The 16,296-nt window shown below is 43.6% G+C and overlaps 1 protein-coding gene across 2 annotated transcripts in view; it reads left to right on the top strand.

Moving 5' to 3' along the window:
- ING2 (inhibitor of growth family member 2) overlaps positions 1-14,440 on the top strand; it is a 28,169-nt gene extending 13,729 nt beyond the window's left edge. Inside the window, exons 3-5 of one of the 2 annotated variants that reach the window (XR_010409735.1) lie at positions 9,122-9,808; positions 12,420-12,677; positions 14,076-14,440. The gene's annotated coding sequence lies outside the window, so the exon portion shown is untranslated. The remainder of the gene's footprint in view (positions 1-9,121; positions 9,809-12,419; positions 12,678-14,075) is intronic. The other variant, XR_010409736.1, reaches the window with a different exon arrangement.
- Positions 14,441-16,296: the final 1,856 nt, after the last annotated feature.

Below are 16,296 nucleotides of genomic sequence, written 5' to 3'. Positions count from 1 at the left end.
CAATCACTGGTAAATAATTCCCAGACATAAACTGTGTGTCCTTTCTTTCCTTGCCATTTTTTTCCATTTTTCCACTGACCTGCCTCATCCTGACCTTTGACGTTAGTATGACAATTCAAGGATAATTTAGGTAGGCTGAAAGAACAATTCGCAAAAGCATACCACCTAGAACTAGAAGAACATTCCTGTGGTGACCAACCAACAGCTCTGCCTTGCAGTGACATTATATTCCAAACCAGAGTTTTCCTAAAGTGTTCCATGGATCCTGGAATGCTCTTCTGCCCAAAAGGAGCTAGGGTATTTGGCATGTGATACCCCTACTCTTAGAGATTCAAAAGGTACGTGATAGAGGTTCTGAGAAATCTTGCCACATTTGCCCTGTAATGCCTCTTCATACCCTGAGGAAGTAGGAGGTCTTTCAAACTTTTTGAGACTATTGCCCCTAAACTATACCGTGAAAGGATCATATTCAGATGTTTTGGGTGATGATACTGTATGGGGAGTTACACCCCAGCCCCTCTTTCCTACAAGCCTCAGTATTCTTTTTTTTTTAAGATTTATTTATTTATTTGAGAGAGCGAGAATGAGAGAGAGTACATGAGAGGGGGGAGGGTCAGAGGGAGAAGCAGACTCCCCGCCGAGCAGGGAGCCCGATGCGGGACTCGATCCTGGGACTCCAGGATCATGACCTGAGCCGAAGGCAGTCGCTTAACCAACTGAGCCACGCAGGCGCCCAAGCCTCAGTATTCTTGATACCGTTTGTACCACTGTTCAAAGGCCTTAGCGACAGGGACTTGTACCTTCTTTCTGTCTGTTAGGCAGTTTTAGGAATTTAGCCTTCCTAAATGAATCCGATACAACAAATAACTATCGTTCAAGTAAGAATTGTCTGTCAAATATAACTGGGTTATGTAGCCCTATTAGCTCAACCTTGAAAGTACTGTGCTCAGTTTCTTGATTGGTAAAATTGGCCTAGATTTCTTAGGTACAAAGTAGCTATAACCTTCATATTTGATCAGAGAAATTCCAGAAGAGACCACTGTTAATAATCTTGTACCCGTTTCTGGGAAAAGCATGGACTACAAAGAGCAAGTAATAATAAAGATCTGAACCCAAGCCATATTTTATTATTACCATATGAGTCAATGATGTCAGAACTGACCTCTGGGGAAAATTTTGTGCTCCCAGTGGGCTCGACATTTATTAGGATTTAATGTCGTGATACCCCTTTGGCTCTAGAAACTATAAAGATCAAGTAAACTGTTGTCCTTGGAGATTTTTATTGTTATTTCAAAGTAATATAATTTGTTTCTGTAAAATGCACTTACTGAAAGGGCAGAATTTCTTAACCAATGTCATGGCCAGAAATCTCTATGAAAGGGTAGGGAAATACTTTCTGTAGATAGAACTAAAATCTAAATTGTGTATGAGGCACAGGGCCTCTGGAGAAAATGGGTAGCCAATTGCCCAAGACTTATAACTCCAGGCAATAACTGGCAGAGTTCCAAATTTACCATTTCTAGCACAGTTTAGTTGAGAGAGTAGGAAATCTTTTTATTTGTTTCACACTGTTATTAGTTGGGGTCTTCAGAGAGATCAATAGCCATGAGGAATAAGATAAGTAAATTATTCCTGGAACCAGAAGATTAAGCTAACGCAGTAATCGATGAGAAAGAGGAAAAGAAAAAGAAAGAAAAGAAAGAGGGAGGAAGGGGAGGAGGGAGGGAGGAAGGAATGAAGGAAGGAAGCAAGGAAGGAGGGAGGGAAAGGGGGAAAGGAAAGGAAAAGAAAAAGAAAAAAGAGCAAAATTCTCTACCTACCACCATCATGCTCGGAAGCATCACATCAAGTTTTTCCAAACTGCAGGGGTGCCATAAATTCTTTTAAAACAACGAAAAAGCACCAGCTCTTTACTCCCATTGCTTCATGATAGTCTTGATCACCGTGCTAGGTTAGAGAGCAATCCATTTAGTTGCCTCAAATTTTTTGTTTCTGGGGAATCTTTGGGGAACATTTGAACACGGGGAACATCTGAAATCCTGGTATCGGGAAACCTCCTTTCTCAAAGCACATAAAACTCACTCCCAAGTCTTTGTCATGCTTTACACAGGTTTACTTATTTTTAATAAATTATCAATTTTTTAATGTTTTAATCAATTGTGCACTAGTAATTATAATACTAACAATTCAGAAAGGTTTTAACTTAGAAGCATATTTTCGTTGCAAAGAAGTAAAAGTGGGTAGTCAAACAATTCTTAAGAATAAAGAATGCATCATTAGGGGCACCTGGGTGGCTCAGTCGTTAAGCATCTGCCTTCGGCTCAGGTCATGATCCCAGGGTCCTGGGATCGAGCCCCACATCGGGCTCCCTGCTCTGCGGAGAACCTGCTTCTCCCTCTCCCACTCCCCCTGCTTGTGTTCCCTCTCTCGCTGTGTCTCTCTCTGTCAAATAAATAAAAAATCGTTAAAAAAAAAAAAAGATTTAAAAGAAGAATGCATCATTAGGTTACTATTTTGTGGGTGAACTGGAATGGATATATAATTTCACGGGAAAAAGAGTGTTAAACTCTTATCTGTTGGTACCTTTACATGTATAGTATTTATATTCCACTGAATATATTTGAGTAATGTAATGGTTTTATTTTAAAATGCCAGTATGGGGCACCTGGCTGGCTCATTTGGTAGAGCGGGTGACTCTTGAACTTGAGGTCCTGACTTCCAGGCATGCATTGGGCGTAGAGCTTACTAAATAAATAAATAAATAAATAAATAAATAAATAAATAAATAAATAAATAAATAAATAAATAAAATGCTGGTGTAGATAATATGCGAGAATTTCTATTTTTTGCATTCATGTAAGCTTATGATGAAACATTTTAGAGGTCAAGTTATATGTCTGGGAGGAAACACAGTTTTTCAAAAAAATTTAGTAGATGTGAGAGCAAAACCAGAAATCACTGACAGATATACTCTGTTCAGTACATTGGCCTTGACCCTCTGGCCTCAAATGCTTTATCCCACCTTAGCCTTAGACTTTGAGATTATCAGAATCTTCACCTGCTACTGAAAAGCAGTTCTCGATTTTCAGCAGCGCATCCTCTGACCACCACCTTCTATCGTTCTGGCTCATTCCCTTCTCTCCTCTGACTTGAGCCCCTCTTCAGCACCAGGACCTCCAAAATACTCCCACCAAATCTTTGCACTCGTTCACCTTTTCAGGTTGGCTTTGGCCTCTTTATCTGACTCCGACTCCTGGGCCCATCGTGTTGATCTGGTGTTCGCTCACATTCTCCCCTCCCTCACTTCTTTACCCTCAACCCCATCTACACCCAGCTCAGCCCACTAGGCTTCTGCAGCCCCGGGCCTGGAAGGAGGCTGGTGCTTCTCACTCTCGGAGACCCCTGTGCTGTTCTTGAAGCTCTGCAAACCTGCAGTGCCTTCCTTCATCTACACTCACAAGTGGATTAATTCACTTCTTATTTCCCTGGAAACAACAAGGTTAATCAGAGTTCTCCACCCGCTGTTTCTCCCCAAGCTCTTGGCCTGCCTGCCTTCCATCTCCTTCCGAGGGATGACTGTCTGTTGCAAAAGCTCTGCCTGCACACAGTGACTTCGCTCCCATGGTTACTCCCTCTGGTCCTAGTGATCCCCCTCTGCCCCTTCCACTGGACTTCCTACTGGTATGTGATGTCGAAATAGTTTCCATCTTAAAAACAAGAAGGAAAAAACAGTGACAGAAAGCAGCCCCACATCCTCTGCCAACTCATGTCCCATTTTCTTCACTCACCTTTGGGGAGAGACTCCTCAAAAGGGTTGTCTTTTCTTGTCTCTCTTGCCTTCCATTCTCTTCAGAATGGCTTTGTTTCCAGCATTCCATGGAAACTGCCTTCACATTGTCCACTTCAACTGTTCCTTCTCGGTTTTCTTATCTTTTCAAATGACAGCATTTGACACAAATGGTCACTCTTTCTTAAAACATTTTGTCTCTTTTCCCTTGGCCTCCAGAGTACAAAGTGCACTTGCTCTCGAATCTCCTCCCTCACAGATTGTTCCTGCTCATTCTGTTTTGCTGAATAGGCTCCTTCTTCCTGTCCTCAGAGGCTGGAGTGTCCCAGGCTGAGGCTTCAGAAGGACACTCATGTTCATTCGCCACCGAATCTCAGCCTGTCTGGTGTCTTTAAACTCCTTTTATACTCTTATGGCCCCTAAATGTGTTATCAGCAACCCAACCCTCATCTCGGCTTGCATAGCCCACCACCCTCCTGCCCTTTGCCTCTCTAATGGCCATCTCAAACTAAACACCTTAGCCCCTGATTTTTGTACTCCCTCCACCCCCACCGCCCCAGCCACCAACCTATTCTTTCCTTGTCTTTCTCTTTGCAGTAAAGGGCAGTTCCATCTTTCAGTTGCTCAGGCTAAAAATCTTGGAGTCATCCTTGATTCCTTTGGTTCTCTTACACTCCCAAACAAATCTGTCTGCAAATCCTGTCAGATTGACCTTCAAAATATATTAAGTGGCTTGCTGCTCGGCTGATCTTTACCTCATTTAGACCATCGTCAATCACTTCTGCCAGAACTGTTGTAATGACTTCCCAACCAATCTTCCCGTTGCTACATTTGTCCGTATGTGTATTCTCAACAAGGCAGCTAAAGAGATCCAGCAAATTAGTGTCTCCTCTGCTAAACGTCCTTCAGTGGATGCCTAACAGATAGTAAAATCTGAAATCTGTACAATGGCCTAAAAGGCTGCATTTAATCGGGTTCTGAGTATTGACTTCTAGCACTCTCCTTTAGTTCACTCTATTCCAGCCACATCAGATGGGCCACCTTGCTGCGCTGTGAACATATCTATCACATCAGCCACAGGGCCTTTGGGCACTTACTCTTCCCTCTGTCTGCAGTGGTCTCCTCTCAGATTTCCATTTCATTTGCCCCCTCTATCACTCCACGAATACCTATTTTATTTTTTTTATTTATTTATTTTTTTTTTTTTAAAGATTTTATTTATTTATTTGAGAGAGAGAGAATGAGAGAGAGAGAACACATGAGAGGGGATAGGGTCAGAGGACCAAGCAGACTCCCTGCCGAGCAGGGAGCCCGATGCGGGACTCGATCCAGGGACTCCAGGATCATGACCTGAGCCGAAGGCAGTCGCTTAACCAACTGAGCCACCCGGGCGCCCCAAATACCTATTTTATACTGTAGAATGTCCTGTGTTCCTCTACCAGAACTCTTATCCAACTCCATCTAGGTTAGAAGAAAGACCATACTCTATGACATTCTAACTAAAGAATGATTATCTATCCCAGTGGTGCCTCCAAAAGAATAAAAATATTAGAAAAATAAAATAAAAATAAAAAAGAATGATTATCTGACCCTAACCTTCTCACCAGATTTTTAATATCGTTTGTCCTGCTAATGTGATATTAATCCAAACAAATCTTGAATTTGTGGAAATTTGAGATTGCATATGAAGACAATTCAAATATAACAGAAAGAAGACCAATAAAAAGAGAAAATGTTCCAATGACGTGTTATCTCCCCCTTTGCCTTTAATTTTTCTTCATAGCCTGTGGTTATTTGACTGTCTCCTCCCACTAAAATGTAAGCTTCCGGAGAGCAGGAATCATGTTTTGCTCACAGCTGTATTTTCAGTGTCTAGAACAGTGCAAACACACTATATGTCCTTAATAAATATGTTTTCGAATGAATGTCATAAAACTTTTGTTAATCTATCCTGGTGCCTTTGGTCTTTAAACATATCATCCCTTTTCAATAGGCCTGTTTTCTTAAAATGAAGATGGTGAATGGAACCAGTACTTGTCCATATTACTGAGTAATCAAGGATCTGGCAGGGATCTACTTATCAGGGCATTAAGGGAACATTTAGCTATTGTGTCCTTTCTCTAAAATTAAAACCTGATGCATTTAGTTCATGTCTGGGAGAGAAAACATGTTTGGGAGGAAAACCCAAGAATGCTTTTGGTTCCATAGCAAGAATTAAATATGAGGTTGAGTAGAGGAAATGAGAAATTAATTTTAATAATGCTTAATTTTTCAAGGAATAGTACATAGCACAAACCAGTTATAAAGGCATTAAATGGACAGTCATCATCACAAAATACTAATTGTCCACTGGGCAGTTGGGTCTGAATAAAGGAAGACAGGGCTCACTGAAGTTTTACTTGAACCTCCTATGACCTCAGAAACAAATTTGTCAGATTCTGTAACAATCAAGCCATACACATAGGGCTTGCAGCTTATCCACTGGGAAAAATGAAGGGTCACCTTATTACCCTTGATTTCCTGTGTCAAAATGTAGAAAACCGTCCTCTGCTATCCAGACATCAAAACTGTATTACTTAAATCAGGGAGGACCTTTCCCAGGTGCTGTCTTTGTCGGTATACAAATGCTTTTTTTTTTCAGGGTGAGGGTCTCCGCCTAAACAAGCTGAACACAAAACAGCAAATGTGCAAGGTCACAGGTAGATTAGAAAAAAATGTTCAAAATGCCACATCCCAGGAAAATACTGATTAGCCACAGTCTTGTATGATTTGGGGAAGGAGGTATAGAAACAGCAAATAATCTGGCCAGAGTGCGGCAGTTAGGGACCCATGCCAGACATAGCTAATTTTTTCCTGGCATTCTTTACTGCTGAGCTCCGGTGACCTCAAAAAGTCTTCTCAATACACACCTTTAAGGAGCTACCATCAGTTGATTGACTTTAGCATCGGAGATCAAACCTATTTGCTTTTGCAATTCTAACGGAACTTCAGACATTCTTTAGGGCAGGCATTCTGCTTTCTGATTGCAGTTCTATGCAGATCATTTTGCAGAAGATCAAAACAAGTTATTATCGACAACGCATCCCAGACCGGGTTAAACAGGACCCATAAAGAGAATGCACCTTTCTGTTTGCTGGATCCCCAAACTGGGTTTTTCCTCTTTCTTAGTTTGTAGTAAAGTACTTTGGAATTTACGGGCTAGATGGAGTTGGAAAAGCAGAGACCAGTGCTTCTAGATTAGATCCTGTGCTAAGTGTGTAACACAGGCTCATCATTAACGAATTGTAAAGGGAAGGATGTGCATGGCTTCCCTGAAGTCATTATTCTGCCCTCTGAGTTGGGATTCCAAAGACTTATTGGTGGTGAGGCATTCCAAAGAAGTTGGCATCTTTCCTACTTGCTTTTCAAATACTCCACGTTCTTCTTGACTTTTGTGGTGCTTGACAGTGTGGCCATTTCTCGCCGTTGTCTGATTTTGCCTTCACTGAAACCGCACTCCATTTGCCTTTACATCTAGGACCCTTTTCTTATCTGCATTAGTCCTTCTCTGTCTCCTTAACTGGAGATGCTCAGCCGTGGCCTTCTGTTTCTCTCCACCCTCCCTTCTGAGATCTCAATCCATACGGCTTCACCCCTCATCTCACCAGTCTACATCACAAGCCCTTAGCCTGATAAGCAAGCCTTCTCGGTCCCATTGCGCTAACTAGATCCTCTTGGGTGGTTCAGTATCAGCTCGCAGCAGTCCATCTTTGCTTTGACTGGTCCAGGTCCCTCCCAATTTCCATGTCAGCTAAACTCTCCCAGTGTCATTTCCATCCACTTACCTTCCACTACAGACGCCTTGCTGCCAATGCCATGGGAGATAAAAAAGAAAAAAAAAAAATCTCCAGACCTTGAAAGTCCTAGAAAGCCAATGGATTTTTTCCTCAAAGGGGAGAAGCTGTGAACCATGGAGAAGGCAGTCTCTCAACAAGCTCTCAGAGATGCATGTCTCTGTGCTGGTCACCCTGTCCTAAACAAATGTATATTATATTACACATTATATACTATAATTACAATTTATATGTTATATGTTATTTTCCTTCTTTTTGAAGTGTTGGTCCTACTTTTCTTTTTTTTTTTTAAAGATTTTATTTATTTATTCATGAGAGATAGAGAGAGAGAGAGGCAGAGGGAGAAGCAGGCTCCCCGCGGAGCAGGGAGCCCGATGCGGGACTCGATCCCAGGACCCTGGGATCATGACCTGAGCCGAAGGCAGACGCTTAACCGACTGAGCCACCCAGGCGTCCCGGTCCTACTTTTCTATTTGAATATTCTTGTTATGTGATCTAATGTTTCAATAAATTTGAGATTCAGTTGAATTAATACCACATGATCAGCATGGCTTAATATTCTAACCTAGATAGATATGGAAAGAAGGGTTTTGATTGGGCCAGAGGAACTTAGGACAATCTGAGCACACTATACAGATCTTTGGGGACTGCTCTGGAATAGTGGCAAAGCCTTAGAACAGCTTGGAGGGAAAGATGTTGGAAGGTGAGAAATGGTTGAAAAATAGGTGGGAATTTGCTGGATTCTCTTGTCAGTCCACTTGCCAGCAGGGAAGGTAGATTCCCATGTCCCCTCTGCCACATCGGGGTCTGCCCTTGTGGGTTGGCTGGGACTGGGGAACGTAATGAGTCTAATCCACTTAGCAAGATCACTTAGCTACAGTTCTAGAGTCATGCTCTCCACCAGCATATTAATAATAAGGCTGGCATTTGGTCTGCTCCTTATCTCTCTATTAGTTCAAGCGTGCATGGGAAAACAAGGAAAGGTGTTATTTATTCACCTCCTAAACCTTCCACATTTAGTTAATAATTAGTCCTCAATAAATAGTTGTTGAGTGATTAAGGAGCTTTCCCACTGTATAAATTCTTCTCATCTCACCTCGTTTGGCTTGGTCCAGCATAGGACCCAGTTGAATTGCAATCTCAAAAGTCACGTGAGAAGCTATGGCCCTGGGCTAGTATCTCTGGTAGAGAGAAAAAGCCCATTGGTTTGTTTGCCAGATTTCTTGCATATATCTTGTCCCAGGGTTGGGTGAGGTAACATTAGGATAGCTCTTTCCCTGAGGAACACACTGATTTGTCCTCGACAGTTAGTGTATTTGACCTCATCTAGCTGGAAGTGACCCTGGGATGACTCCCATCTTTTCGGTAAGCACCTTTCAGAATGCAATTTCATTTTGGACAAGACATTCATAATCTTCTCATCTCTCCCAAGGAGAAACTAATAAACACCAAGGGACTTTGTATGGAGCAGTTATTGAAATTTTTCCTTTTTCTCTTTCAGCTTATTTTCCAGTTGTCTTTTTCTTTAGTTTTCCTCTCACTTGGAGTCCGAAAACCTGAAATGATCCAGAGGATAAAGGAAAGTGACTTAAAGAGGCCCATCCACTCCAAGGAGTCCTGTCCACACAGCCCGGAGTTTCCAGAACCAGGCCGATAGCAAGCCACAGGTGTTGATACAGTAAGCTAACTTACAATAACCCACTGCCCAACCAGGAATAGGAAGGATGACTCCAACACCTTTATCTCAAAAATGCTATTGATACTTGCCAAACCACACTCGAGGACCCTCAAAGTAAAGGGCTGACCTGATGGGAGTCCAGACTTAGTGACGGAGGATCCTCAGCTTGTATTTCCCATCTCACTCCTTCCTACCTTTGTTATCTTCCTAAATTTGAAGTAAGCCACTCATCGCCTCCTTCCAGTAACAGATGACAGATCTGCTTCTTGGATTCTCCATTCCCAAGGGACTTAAAATTCTCAAGATGGAATTTTGGGGTCCCCACATGATCTTTGCAGAAATAGTAACAGGAAGACTCGCTGCCCAGGGGTCATTAAATATGTCAATGTGAAAGGGTTTGGAATGTTTCTCCACCTGATAAAGAGGACCACCGTAAGAACAGGATATTTACATGGTGCCCAAGTATCACCATGCACGGTTGTTAACTGCCTTCAGGAGGAAACATACCAGGTCAGTGCATAGGTCCAGCTGTCAGCACCTTAACCAAACCAACATTACTAATATGGAGATAGTTCACTGTTACATGCCCTGTGGCATGATGTAGTCTGAAATACCCAACATCAACTATAAATATTTTTGTCAAAATGTTCAATCTAAATCAAACCAAATGTCTCTAGAGGTAACATTTAGAGGGGATAGAACAAGTGAAATTACAACATAAGGAAACAGTCAGAAAAATCCAGAATGTGAGATAACTGGCACAGACATTCCAAAAAGCCAGAGTTTTAGGGAAAAAAGCAGGGGGAAGGGGGGCGGGGGCAGGATTTCTGGGAAAAAAGACACATACTCAAATACAACCTGTGAAACTTGACTGGATCTTGGCTTGAACAGAAGCAGCTATAAAAGACATTCTTGGAACAAATGGGGAAATTTGACCATAATTGAATATTAGATGATATAATATCATTAATTTCCTGAGATGTATAATGACATTTTGATTCCATGGAGAATGTCAGATGATCCCCGTCAGCCAGGTCAAGGCCTTACTCTTTCTTTTTTTTTTTTTTTTAATTTTTTTATTTATTTGAGAGAGAGAGTGAGACAGAGAGAGAGAACATGAGAGGGGGGAGGGTCAGAGGGAGAAGCAGACTCCCCGCTGAGCAAGGAGCCAGATGCGGGACTCGATCCCGGGACTCCAGGATCATGACCTGAGCCGAAGGCAGTCGCTTAACCAACTGAGCCACCCAGGCACCCGGCCTTACTCTTTCCATTTAGGATAAGGAATCTGCTTTTGGACACCTGGCATCCTCGTTGCCCAGAAAACTCATCCAGTGGGATTCTGTATGGGTTGCCCAGATGCTGACCCTGAGGCTATCTAGAAACTGGGAATCCTTTGCAATGGTACAAGACTGAAAAAGCCCTGTGGTGAAGGAACCTGTTTAATAAGGAAACCTAGCAATTACTCCGCTGGAGAACATGGATGCCCTACTCCTCAGAGGAGCTAGCTGCAACAGGGTTGAAGTGCCCTCCCTGCAGGCCGATGAGTTTCTGCTCTGGTGTCAGTGACAGAAGAGGAGGAGGGCGATAAGGAGAAATTTGCAGAAGGCTTGCGATTTGTGTTTCCCTCCTTAGGCTCTGCTCCAAATAGGTTGCAACCGCTAGAGACTGAAGATAACTCTGGGGAAAGCAGGTTCTCAGTAACGGGACAGAGCTAATTAGTCTACTGTGTTCTGCCTACAGCGTAATTCCTTTACCATGTTGCTCTCCTAACATGCTTCCTTTCGTGGAAGTTAATATAGTATTGGCGTAGCATATAATGGAACAAAGAGATTAGGGGGATTCCCGCAAGCAACCTGACTTCAGCAGGTGGACGGAGTCATGCTCCCAGTTCCTCTGTAGCCACTCCTTGCTTTGCTCCGATCCCATTTCTCATGATGCTACTGCTATTTTCGCTCTCTCAGCCCAATTCCAGTTAAAAAATGGTTGGCCATTCTAAGTGCAGCCCCAGGCGAGTGACGTTGACAGCTTGTGGTTTCTTCCCTCCACCCTGTTTTTGTTTTTTTTTTTTCCCAGATTTTTTGGTGTGTGAACTGGACTTGTTTCTGGATAGGGCTGCCGGGTGGCACATGGCTAGAGGAAAGTAGTGCAGGGGGGGACCAGACTTTAAGTGTAGTCTCTTAGGGTCTCCAGCTGGGCTTGAGAATTAAATCAACGTAAGACAGATTGACAAGAGAAAAACATACAGATTTCACGTGTGCATGCGAACCCCCATAGAGAAACGAAAAACCCAGAGTAGTTGGAGGCACATGCTTTTATAGTACTTTGGACAAAGAGTAGTCAATGGTGGCACATTTTGGGATGCTCTAATTTGCCACCCTTCAGGGGTATATCAGTTCAATTAAATAAACCCCGGCCATGTGAGTCTTCTGTGTTTGCATCATATTGGTACTGAGGGGAGCAGGGAGAGGGGCTACGGAGAAAAATGCCCTTTCAGAGCTTATCACCTAACAGGGGAGATGGACACACACACATATCCGTGGAGAAGTAATCAGGTACACCCTCATCTTCCCAGCATGCAAACCACCCAACTAGCCATGCCTTCGGCCACACTCTTTGTCTAGCTGTTTGCTCGTGTCTTAAGCCGACCTCTCCTCTTGTATCCAGTCCCATCTCTTGCCGTGTTAATGACTTGCTTCAAGTGCCCCTCTCTCATGCCTGCCTCCCACTCTCTCTTCCCTAAGAGCGTGCCTCTTCGGAAATAACTGTACCCCTACCCCCAGTGAGTCAGGCTTCTCTTCTTGCCCGCCCCCGCACGCCCCCCCCAGCTCTTGTCGTGCTTCTGGGCTGCTCTTCCAACCAAGCACCTGGGAAGCACTCCTTCCTCATCTCACTTTGGACCAGCTTCCATCCTCCGGAACCCCACAGGGACCGCTTCTGCCACTCTTTCTGGTGACGTCCAGGTTGCCAACTTCAATGGTAGCAGGATTCAGTTCAGTTCACTCTTGAAACAATTTCCTCTCATAGTTCTTGACACGAGGCCCTTTTGGTTTTCCCTCTACCTTAGGGAATGCTACCTTTCATTCTTTTTTGTTTGTTCTTCCTTGTCCATTTGACCTTTCAGTGCCCTGGGCCCCCTTCTTGGGCCTAGCCCTACATACTCTTCTGGGTAACCCCATCCAATCCCATGGCTTTTGACATCTCTACATGTTGATGCCTCCCAAATCTGCATCTCCAGCCGCGACGTCTCCCTGGAATTCCAAATTTGTATAACCCACTGCCTAACTGATTCATCGATTCATCGATTTATTAATTCCACCAAGATGATCACATCCATCTATGCCAGCTACTCTTCTAGGTGCGGAGACAATTAGCAACACACGTAAGTAAATTAGGTGATATCTCAGAAGCTGGAAAGCCCTTGGAGAAAAATGAAGCAGGGGAGACGGATAGTGAGTGTCAAGATGAAGGAGGTGGTGGTGCAGTTTTAAGCAAGATGGTTAGGGATGTCATACTGAGGAGGTAACATCTGAGCAAAGACTTGAAGGAGTAGAGGAGTGAGCCATGTAGGTATCTGGGAAAAATAACAATCGAGGCAGAAGGTACAGCAAGGGTAAGCAACTGGGGCAGGAGTGGGCCTTTGTGTAGTCAGGAACCATTAAGGAGGTTAGTACAGCTGAAGCAAAGTAAAGGAGGTGAGAGCAGTAGGAGAGAAGGTCAGAGAAGAATGGAGGGGATGCAGTGGGAACAGGTCCCATGGAGCTTGGTTGGCTCTAGTAAGGACCTTGGCTTTTATATTGACCGAAAGGAAAATCTAGTGGCAGTTTTGGGCAGAGGACTAACATAATTTGATTTACTTTTTAGAAGATCCCTTTGTTTACTTTGTTGAGAATAGTCTCTAAGGGAGTAAGGGAGAAGAACCGGAAGGCTATGTTAGCTCTTTTAATAGTGAATGGTGTCTTGGACCAGAGCGACAGCAGTGAAGGTGGTAAAACTCTTCAGATGATGGATATATTTTGAAGGTAGAGCCAATAGGATTTGCTGACAGACTGGATATGGAATGTGAAAGAAAGAGAAGAGTGAAGGATGATGCCAGTAACTTTGGCCTGAGCTATTGGAAGGCTGAAGTTGCTATCAATTAGGCTGGAGAAGACAGTGGGTTGAACACATTTTCAGATAAAGTTGCCAGATTTGACAAATGAAAATGCAAGATGTCTAGCTAAATTTGATTTCAGCTAAACAACAGATTCTTCTTTAGTTTAAGTATGTCCCATGCAATACTGTTTATACTTACACCAAAAAATTGCTTGCTGTTCTTCTCACTTAACTGAGTGTCCTTTATTTTATCTGGTAACCCTGGATTGGAGGGAATTTTGTGCTGTTAGAGATGTTGAGTAGGCAACTGGATAAATGGGCCTGGACTTCACGGGCAGGTTCTGGCCTGGAGATTAAAATTTGGGAGCATATAAGTAGCTGGAGGAATTCACTAAGGGAGTAATCTTGGATAGAAACAGGTCCAAAGATGGAACTTGCAGCCCTCCAATGAGAAGAGATAGGGAAGAACCAGAGCCAGGGAGCGGGATGGAAATCAGCACATCTAGAAAGTGTCTAAGGTTTAGAGTGGCCCAAGCACAGCTCTTGGCTTCTCCAGATGCCCCGCCCAAATTCTGCTTCCTTCCATCTTCTATCCCAGTTCAGGGCAGAACTGCATCCATCTGGTCGCTGAGGCCAAATATCTAGGGATTGTCTTTAATTTCCCTTTCCTTCACCCTATGTTCAGTCCAACAGCAAGTTCTGCCTCCTTTGCTTCCAAGACATGCTCTGGATCCATGCAGCTCTCTCCATCTCTGCTATGACCACATCCCAGCCTCCATCACGGCTCCGCTCCACTCCTGCAATCCTCTTGCTCCCTTCCATCATTCTTCACACGGCAGCCTGAATGACTTCATATGTGTTATGCACACGTGTGTGCGTGTGTGTAAACCCAGGGCTTCAAATCTGGCATCACCACAAGGAAATCTAAACTCATGATGAGGGCGCCTGGGTGGCTCAGTTGGTTAAGCGACTGCCTTCGGCTCAGGTCATGATCCTGGAGTCCCGGGATCGAGTCCCACATCGGGCTCCCTGCTCAGCAGGGGGTCTGCTTCTCCCTCTGCCCTCTTCCCTCTCGTGCTCTCTGTCTCTCATTCTCTCTCTCTCTCAAATAAATAAATAATAATAAAAAAATCTTTAAACTCATGATGATGTGTGGGCCCCATTCCTTCTGACTTTCCTCTGTGACCCTCTCCTGCTCGCCCACTGGGATTTAGCCCCAGTGACTGGATTATGCAGGGCTAACAGAAGGGAGCCAATTTTAATAGTCCCAGCAAAGAAACAGGGCTTGGCCTGAAGCAGCGGGGTGGGGTTGGGGGCGGGGTGCACAGATATTAGCGCATCTCAGGAAAGAGACGCAACAGGATTCGTCCTTGATTGCTGCCTTAATTTAATTCTTTATGGATCTTGATTTTAGATCACAGACAATTAAGAACTATCTGGAAGATACTGAATTATCTGAAAGGCAGGGTTGTGAACTTTTGTCTCTCAGAAATACTAAACTGGCTTTCTGTTGGTTATTCTAAATCCGGGCAAGGGGTCATTGTTGTGAGCTGTTTACTTTGTGTGTTCACTTGTTTGTGGACGCAGAAACTTAAGGAGGAAAATACAGATGTTAAAGACAAAATACTGAGAGAATGCAGCAAGCAGGCAGCAATCGACTTTCCCCCCCAAACTTTCAAACCCTCTAGGTTGTCAATGTGTAGCCTTCAGGAGAAGTCACCCCGGCAACAAGTATGTGTTATTCTGATCACTAGGAAAAAGTGGCAAAAGTGCATTTTTAAATACTTAGAAAAGATTGCCATGTTTGTCTAAAAGCACACAGGAAACTAGCATGCTGCTTGCCTCTAGGGAAGGGGACCAAAGGTCTGGAGGTCGAGAGTGGGAGGAGATGTATTTTTACTGTACACTCTTCTATGTATTCTGAATCTCCTATGGTGTTTCTGTACTATCTACTCCTGCAGAACTAATTTTTGTGAAATGACAGCTTAAAAGGGCCAGAAAAATGAAACCTTATTTGTGTATGATTACTGTCATTTCATATGCAAATTTTAAATATTTATTCCCAAAATAGGCAAATATTTTGCAGATTGTTGAATCTGTGCCTGGTCCTGGACGAAGCACTGGGAGCCCGGGCACCTTCGAGTGGCAATGGACAGACACCCCGGGAGCTCCCCAAACTTGGGCAGATCCTGGTGCTACTGTGAGTTCCACTTTCTCTCCTTTCAAATGTAGGGCCACACAGGAGGACCTCTGTAACCCCTGTCAGCTTGGGCGGCCATGAATGTCTATGGTACTCATATCATGGTGCGAGAAGGTATCTTCTGACCTTTCCATCGGTGATGTTTCAATCCGCATTGCCTGTGAAATTGCATCTCAAAGACAAGCCGAGTACGTGGTTTCAGATGGATCCCCACCAGCATCTGCCCATGGATCCCCACCAGCATCTCACACCCGGGAAGTTGGTGGATTTGCTGAACGGCTAAGACTCACACGCCTGCACTTGCCAATCCACGTGGGCTGAATCTGAATCTGAATACTAATTCCACCCTCAGGAGCCAACACATATGGAAAATATTAATGCTTCCTTCAAATGGAAATCTTTTTTTTTTTTCCTTTTTGGAAAAAAAAAATTTTTAAAGAAGATTCTAGTTACAGTGCTACAAGACAAAAAAAAGTCATGTTTCCAAATGCCCACATAGTCATTGTACCATCAGAAGTAAAGAAAAAAGGAGGTTTATTTAAGGGAAGAATAAAAATCAAGTCAGGCTTTTTCCTCCATCGGCTACAGGTCATTGGCCCTAAAAATTGGAGCGTTCCATCTCCTTGAAAGAAACCCAAGAACATCCATGTCAGCTGTATTCCTGTGTGGTTTAATCTCTGCAGTCTGCTGGAATGGACTTAACCTT

The sequence above is a fragment of the Mirounga angustirostris genome, unplaced genomic scaffold (assembly GCF_029215605.1).
Source record: "Mirounga angustirostris isolate CCGP_5_RB_7025 unplaced genomic scaffold, mMirAng1.0.hap1 SCAF_2, whole genome shotgun sequence".
NCBI classification, from domain to species: Eukaryota; Metazoa; Chordata; class Mammalia; order Carnivora; family Phocidae; genus Mirounga; species Mirounga angustirostris.
The sequence above is the reverse complement of the archived record's forward strand: the minus strand, read 5'-3'. Positions and strand labels throughout refer to the sequence as shown.